Below are 9186 nucleotides of genomic sequence, written 5' to 3' on the forward strand. Positions count from 1 at the left end.
GGTACCCAAGGCACCCGGGCCCCTTTTTGGTGGGGATAAAAGAGAAAAATGTTTTGGCGGGTTCCAATTCCAAATCAAATTAAAGTTCGGCTTCTTTTTTTTCCCATTTTGGGAGGGCCCCAAAAAGAGGTTTTTCCAGACCCAAAAATTTTTGCCCACCCCGCCAAACCAGGTCCCAATAATAGGTCCCCCCAGGTTTCCATGTTTTTTTTAAGTCCCCCCCCCCCCCCCCCCCGCCCCACCACCACCAAAAAAAAGAAAAAATCACAGCGGCTAGTCATGAACCAATGTTCAGTGACATGATGCAGACATGCATGCACAGCCAGGTGAGCAGCGAAAAAAGTTTTTATCTGCTAAATTCTCTCAGATGTGACCAAATTAAAACCTCTCGCGTGCGTCTCAACGGCTTGGCACAGTTCCGTGTCCAAATCCCAAAAGGCTCGCTCGTGACTCATGAGGAGGTGGTGTGGTTGTCACCTCGCTCTTGCCTTTCTCTCAACTCAAGATTGTGCTCAGAGAACAAATTCCCTGCCGGTTGCCGCCGTACGTCATCATCCTCTCCGGGTTGAGTTGAAGTATTCAACCACGATTATTGGTACTACTTATGGCGGTGGTGGTGGTAGGCTTGGTAGGTGCAGTAGGAGTGAGAAAATATCAGCAAGCTCAACCTCCTCTAGCAGTTCCTTCTGGGTTCAGAATCTTCAAAGCCGATTGCATATATGCATCTCAAAACAACTTTCTCAGTCCGCTTGTGTGTGAAAATGAAACCAGAGCCGACCATGAACACGCTACTTCATTCCATCCAGCCATCGCCGGGTGCATTTGCATCTACTACGCCTGTTTTAGGGCATGTTTGGTTCCAGTTTTTTTTTTATCACTCATCACATCGAATGTTTAGACATATGTATGACTAAATATATACTATTTGCAAAACTAAGGCCTTGTTTAGTTGTGAAAACCTTTTGAATTTGGCTACTATAGCACTTTCATTTTTATTTGACAAACATTGTCCAATCATGAGGTAACTAGGTTTAAAAAATTTGTCTCGCGATTTACAGGCAAACTATGCAATTAGTTTTTGTTTTCATCTATATTTAATACTTAATGCATGTGCCGCAAGATTCGATGTGATGGGAATGTTGAGAAGTTTTTGGTTTTGGTGGAAACTAAACAAGGCCTAAAACAACAGCTAGAGGATAATTTGCAAGACGAATCTTTTGAGCCTAACTAATCTATAATTAGATACTAATTGTCAAACAAAATAAAAATGCTACAATACCATAAATTTTATCACCGTTAATCAAACACCCCCTTACTTTGTTTCTACTAGCCGGACGGCTGCTGAATGTTCCATCATGTTCTTTCTTGGGCCTTGTTTAGTTTACCAAAAAATAAAAAACTTTTCAAGATTGTCCATCAAATCGAATCTTACGGCACATATATAGAGCATTAAATATAGATGAAAACTAAAATTAATTTCACAGTCTGTCTGTAAATCGCAAGACGAATCTTTTAAGGCTAGTTAGTTTATGATTGGATAATGTTTGTCAAATAAAACGAAAGTGCGTACAAAAATTTTTTTAATCTAAACAAGACCTTGGTATAAAATTCTAGGAGAAAACGAGCACCATGTGAGTCATCGCCATCAGCCGGCCTACCGATACAAGATTAGTGAAAGGAGCATCGTTCCCCAGTTGTTTACCGGACAGAAAATGACTGGCACGTGAAATTTTAGCACTCCCAACCCCATGCACATTGGCACACTCGATGAACCTCCAGTCTCATCGAATTGTACTTCGGACTATTCCTCTCATGATCGAGCAGTGCTGCGTGGCCGGATTGATTTCGTACAAATTTGACTTGGTGATGACGGACTTTGTACCTTGCTTCACGCGACCTGACCTGGCGGGCCGAACCCCTAGCTCCCCAACGGGCAACTCGGGGGGACGGGCGGCATTCTTTCCGTCGGAACGTTCGGACAGGAATCTCGCGCCGATGATATTTCCCGCTCGATGTTTTTTTCCCGCGCGGACAAGAGCTGCTGTGGTCCGCGTGCTTTCCTCAGCCTAGCGTGCGGAGCGGACGGGAGCCGCTGCTTTCTCCACAGCGGTACGTATGCATTCTTTCTATTTTTTTTCTTTTTCTTTTTTCTCTTTCATTTTCACGCTTCATTTCTATTTATATTATGCTTTATATGTTTTTTATTTTTCTTCTCATTTTCTTTTCTTATTTTATCTTTTCTCTTTTTTTGTCCTTTTCTTATTATTTTTATGCCTTCTTTTTTATTTTATTTTCTTTTCTCTTTTATCTTGTCACGCTATATTTATTTTTTGTTTTATGTGACTTTTTACTTTCCTTCTCATTTTCGTTTTTTATGTTTTTTCAATTTTCTTTTATTATCTTTTCTTTTCTTTTCTTTTTTCTGCATTTTTTATCTTTATTTCCCTTCTTCAGTGTACCTTTTTAATTTTTTCATTTTATGTGATCTTTATTATTCAATTCATTTTTAAAGTATTATTTGTTTTACTATAACTAGTTGTTTTGTTCATTTTGTTTTGTTTCATTTTATTTTTATGTCATATTATTTTTTGTATTTAATTTTTATTTTCTCTTTTGTATTCATGTTTTCTATGAATTTTTTATTTTCTATTTTACATTATCTTTATATATTTTTCTATATTCCATGAGATGTTATGTTTATATAGTATAAATGTGATGTTCTATATTCTTTTATGTTTAAGTAATATATAATGTTATAATCTGTGATATTTTTTATAATGCTCATGTTGTATAAATGTGATATTATATAATTTTTTATGTTCACATGTTATGCATGTGATATTCTATGAATGTTTCATGTGATATTCTATGAATCTTTTCTTTTTTTCTTTTCTTTTCCTACTTTATTTTTGTATATATTTCTTATTTCTTTTATATGATTTTTTATTTTTATTTCTATTGTTCTATTCTTTTATTTTTCTTTTTCTCTTCTTTCTTTTGCTTTCATGTTGTTATTATTGTTTTTCTTTTTCTTTCTCCAATTTATTACCTTTGCTTAAATTATATTATATTTTTATATTTTATTTCTTTTTGTTTGTTTGATTTGTTTTCTTTTAGTTTGTTTTCTTTGTTCTATGTTGCTTTTTTTCTTATTTTAACCTTTTTCTTAATTTATTTTTTATTTTTGTTTAAATTAATCATTTATTTTATTTGTTCTATATATTTTATCATTTATTACTCATGTTTTTATCATTTGTTTTAAATTTTATTTGTTTCTTTTCGAATTATGTTTTTTATTTTTTGACTTTCTTCAAATTTTTACTTCTATTTTTTTCTTTTTCTCTTTTCGTGCGTCATTAATATTTTCTTTTCGTGCATTATTAAATTTTCTAATCATGTTTTTGTTTTATTTTTTATGATGTTCTATATTTTTTTTGTCTATATAATATAAATATGATGTTTTATGTTTTCATTAAATTCACGAGTTATACATATGATGTTTTTTATGTTCATATGGTATATTGTAATGTTCTATGATATATTTTTGTGATGTCCACGTAATATACATGTGATGTTCTCGTAGCTTACATTTCATGTTCTATAGTGTTGTTTGTGATGTTTACTTAGTATATATGTGATGTTTTAGATGTATTTTAGTGATGTTCATATAATATATATACGATGTTCTATAATGTACTCAGTGATGTTCTATAATGCATTTAGTGAGGTTCACTTAGTACACATGTGGTGTTCTATGATATTTAATGATGTTCACGTAATATATAAGCGATGTTCTATAATGTGTTCAGTGATGTTCTATAGTGTATTTAGTGATGTTCTCTTAGTACACATGTGATGTCCTATAGTATATTTTTATACAGGTGCTATTTTTAAAATTTTTCTCAATCATGTGTTTTTTTCTTATACTTTCCTCTAAATTTTATTAATTTTTATTTATGATATAGATTTATTTATTTATTATATATCATAACACTAATTTTATGAACATAAAACTATAATATTGTTCTTCTAAACTGAGAACATTGTTTTTATAAAGACGGAACATTGTTTTCTGAACCTAGAACATTTATGATATAGATAATTGTTTTATTTAAACTGATGTATTTATGATATAGATAATTGTTTTTATTTATTTATTTGTTTATTATTTTTATGTATATTATAATTATAATACCAATATGGCTCTTAGAATACTATCTTATGAAGACAGAACATTATTTTTAAAATTTACAACATCCTTTCAGCTAGATACAAAAATATTCTAACTTTATATGATAAATATTTGTTATTAAAATTTATTTTAAACATATCTATGTGGGATCTTGTTTTAAAAGATTTATTCTAAGAAATTTAATGGTGTAATCGGAATTTAATTTAGATATTTTATTTAGGAGTTATGATTTTTTTTTCTTCGTTGAAAACCATTGCGTGCATACGTCTGACGTGGATATGCTGGTGCACTGTCTCCTCGCAGTGTGCATGGGAAAGCTGCGAGCCAAAATTAGTGTGGATGAGAATACGAGCACGGGCCACAGAAAAAGTACAACAAAGATCCAATCTAGAAACATTGTGCTGACGAAACAGTCTGAGAACAATGCACACTATAGAGGCAAAAGTATTTTTTTTCTCGATTATGTGTTTTTATTTATTTTTTCTTATGCTTTGTTTTAGATTTTATTATTTTCATTTATACTATGTATTTATTTTATGTATATTCTAATACTAATTTCATGAATTTAAAATTAGAACAATGTTTTTTTAAGCCTAGAATAATATTTTTATGAAGACGGAATATTTGTTCTGTGAACCTAAAACATCATTCTGAGTACAAAATCTTCTATCTTTATAAGATAAATGTTTGTTATTAAAATTTTATCTAAATATATACATGTGGGATCTTGTTTTGAAGAATTAATTGCAAGAAACATAATGGTATAATCAGAATTTAATTTGAAAATTTGCTTTAGTAGTTATAGTTTTTTGTTTGTCTAAAAATTATCACATACATGCATCGGGCACAGACATGACGTGGATGTGCTGTTGTGCATGTACTGTCCATGCATGTGTTAGAGCGGACAGCATGGCGTCAAAAAGATTCATAAAAAAATCCATCGGGAAACAGTGTGAGAATGACAAACGATGTGCACCATGTGCAGGCTGAAACCGCGGGAGACACGGGAAATATTGGGCGGGAATCTGTCTGACGCTAAATTCGGTCCGAACGGCCGGCCCCTAGCACTCCCCGGGGACGGGGGTATCTCCCTGCCAACCCTGCGCCCGACGTCACGTCCTTTGGCGTGCGCCGGCGCCGGCCCACAGCAGGCGCAAAAACGGGATGTCATTCACAGTCGTCTCTTCCTTTCCTCTGCCATCCCTCCTCTTCGCTATCGTCTTCGGCGGTTTTGGGTGACCGGCGAGGCAGATCTGGCCCGCCATGAAATGATTTAATTTTTCATAAAGAGAAATCATCAGATTTGAAGTATAATGCTATAGTTCTAGACGGTCATCTCATCATAATATCATGATTTTAGTCGATACATAGCCATACGCGTAGCAAGAGAGAGTACATCAGAGAGGTTTAGGCCTTGTTTACATGTGAAAACTTTTTGGATTTCGCTACAGTAACACTTTCGTTTGTTTGTGGCAAATATTGTCCAATCATAGACTAACTAGGGTCAAAAGATTCATCTCGCGATTTACAGACAAACTGTGTAATTTGTTTTTGTTTGCGTTTATATTTAATGCTTCATGCATCTGCCACAAGATTCAATGTAACGGAGAATCTTGAAAACTTTTTAGTTTTTGGGCTGAACTAAACAAGGCCTTTACTCATTATTACATTGTCACTTGGCCAAATCACACACACAACAAGCTAGAGCGGCAAAGGGCACGAACTTTAACTCCTCCATCTTGAGCGTAAGAACGAGACAGCTACTCCTAGTCGTCTCCCACATAGTCATACTTGGGCTTAGAATCTGTTCCAAAATCTTTCAGTATGATTTGTACTGGCCACTAGTTCGTACCCTATGCTTTGCGTTGTTTTGTGCTAGGTGGAATGCAAAGGATGCATAACAAAAGGCCTATAATATGGCTGTAGTTTTGCCAGTAAGTCACAGTTTTAATAATAATAAGTTTATCAAGTTTTAACCCATCTCTTTCATACATTCTCCCATTCCAACACATCTCACCACACTCTCGCTCCCTAGGCGATAAGGATGACTTCCGCTCATGCCTTGTCTCAATAGCCATTGCCGAAAACCAGCACTAAACCCAGGGAAAGTTAGAAGAGACTCCTCTCACTAGTCAAGTGAAGCAGAAACATAGGAAAGGTCTATACCTAGAGATTTGTACTACCCACAAGATCATCATCATCGACGTTGTACATCGTCTAGGCTGATGTCGACCTGCCTTCCAACTAAACACGATGTTACTCTACCACTCAGAACTAGGGCTATGCTGGAGTACCACCAACATGCTGAGACTGCGGGACATAGTACCGCCCCCCCCAAGGTCACTACACTGTCTTATGAGGGTGTGGGTCCCCATGCCTGTACCTCTCTACACTATCCGCTAACAGCCTAGTAGTAGTGGCACTGCCCTAGCTAGTCATACATCCATCTTGTTTCCATGGTAAAGGCAAGTGGGGCACAAGGCTTCATACGAATCAGTTCCCAAAACTCATAAGTCTTTAGGATGACCAAACAAGACATCTTCCCGAGGGGTCAACCGATGCCACTCGACAGGACATCCGGTGTAACAGAACCGTCAAATTTATAAGAATTCAAGTGAATTAGCGACCACAGAGGCAGTCAAGCCAATGGACTTGAACCCATATAAACCCGGTAGTCCGACGAAATCTCAAAAGACCTCGATTCAACCAACATACAACCAAGATCGTACATGATCAAGCATCACCATCACAGATTACAACATTCAACACAGAACATAGTTTTACATCACATCAGAGTTTAAAAGAGGTTATTACAAACCATAGCAGTAGCGGAAACAAAGTAGTTTTGAAACAACTCCAACTCAGTTCATAATACATGCCAGTTCCATGGTCAAGTCCCCACAAAAGCACAACTGAAGGTAAAGGAGTGATCACGCCCATGATCTACTCATCATCCGCAGCTGGGTGATGACAGTTAGCACAATAGCCGTGATAGACGACATCATCTGCAACAGGGGTAAATAAAACCCTGAGTACGAGAATGTACTCAGCTAGACTTACCCGTCATAAACCAGAAATAAAGTGACACCAAGGAGTATGCAAGGCTGATCTTTATGGACTGGTTTGACTCATCTTTTGCACAAAAGCCTTTGTTATAGGTAACTCATTTATCAAATTTCAGCAGCAAGTTTATTACTTAGCAACTATCCACTAGATTAGCACCTGTTCTAAGCATACACTTGAGTCTTTAAGCATTACAATAATAACCATATCCGAATTATCACATAGCCATCATCATTCTCATCATAACCATTAAGTTTATTTAGTGAATTCTACGTTGCCGCTGCCCAAGTCAAGTTCTCACTATCCGGGAGAGACGGTGATTCGAATAGATTCCTATCCAGCTGGAGGGGTATTCCTAACACTCACCCAAGCATACTTCATGACGGCAGCTCGGATCACCTTTAGCACAACTCCGGACCAATTCGCGGGTCCGTACGGCGCCGCACCCCCAGGGACCGCCAATCTGCCAGGGTCAGGACTCTAACTTGACACCTCGGTCTTACGCCATTGACTCCCCGCACATCCTTACTACCAACCGGGGTGCGCACTTTAACCAGATCGGGGTATCCGGCCGGAGTTACACTCATAGGCTTCGCGGTCGGAACGACTTATCCGGCCAACTAAGTGATAGGCATACGTTCAACATGACACGGGGACGTACAGCGATTCGGTCCTTAAACGACACAGACGGGGATAGATTCACACCCAAGACCTCCATGCCTTGTTGCTGCACTATCGTCCTCCCGCCCGGTCTCAAGTTCATTATTAGCTTATGGTTCATTCCACGATAGCAAATATAGCCAACCGTGATCATCATCCACCTAACTCTCGCAGGTGACAGGAAATCACCCGGCTTCTACCGAGCTAAGCATGGCTAAGCATTCCTTCGATCCTAGACCTACTTTGGTAAGGTATGAAGTGGACAAGGTAGTCATTATGCAGCAAGGGTGTCATATCAACGCCTACCACTGAGTGCAACAATATATAACCATAGTCATTTGGTAACGGATTATGATAATAAAATAGTAGGAGACTTATAATGCTCCGGGGCTTGCCTTCAACGTAGGTAGAGGGACGATGGTCAGGGCACTCCGGCAAATCCTCCTCCTCCTCAGCTCCTTGAGGTGGCTCCCCTTGCTGTCCCTCCGGCTCCGGCAGCTCGAACTCCAGCACCGTCACTCCTTTGGGTACACCTATGGATGCATGACAAGGAGATGAATATGGGGAATGCACATATGATGTATGATGTCATGATGATGAGCCAAAGGGACATAAACAAGGTATAACATGAGCATAAACTTCTAAGAATAAGTGAGTCATGGAATAACAAGTAAATGCATACTTCTTTTCTGGTAGAAAGACTAAATAGACAAGTTAAACAAGTCCTAGCTACTCTTACCCAGTCACGGGTTTAGTAGACAAACCAACCAGTCACAAGTTTCAGCTATAACTCGAGTATCACTTAACCATATTAAGCAAGTAAGCACTTTCTGAAAATCTTAACAAATTTTCTACAATTTACTTTTAGACATCGCAGCATGATTCCCAACCGAAATATGCTAAAACATACAAAGTTGGCTGGCTGCTCTGGAAATTCCAGAGAGCAAGCACTTTGTAGCAGCTACTTGAAATATGCATAACTTTTAAACTACTCAACCAATTGCCATGAAATTTGGACACGAAGTAGATTGGTAAGTTAGCTACAAGTTTGTTATAGACAAGTTTCCCAGCAAACATAATCTTCAAGTAGTTCTTAATCATTTTCTATCAGCTGTACAGAAATGCTCTAGGGAAGGCAAAAATAGCTAAAATAATATTTTGCACATATTGAGAATGTATCACAGGGAATAACCAATTGCACCAACAGATGTAACATATCTAAGGAACACCAGAAAATATTATGGCAAGGTCTAAAACTATTTCTATCATCA

The sequence above is a fragment of the Sorghum bicolor genome, chromosome 4 (genome assembly GCF_000003195.3).
Source record: "Sorghum bicolor cultivar BTx623 chromosome 4, Sorghum_bicolor_NCBIv3, whole genome shotgun sequence".
Classification (NCBI taxonomy): domain Eukaryota; kingdom Viridiplantae; phylum Streptophyta; class Magnoliopsida; order Poales; family Poaceae; genus Sorghum; species Sorghum bicolor.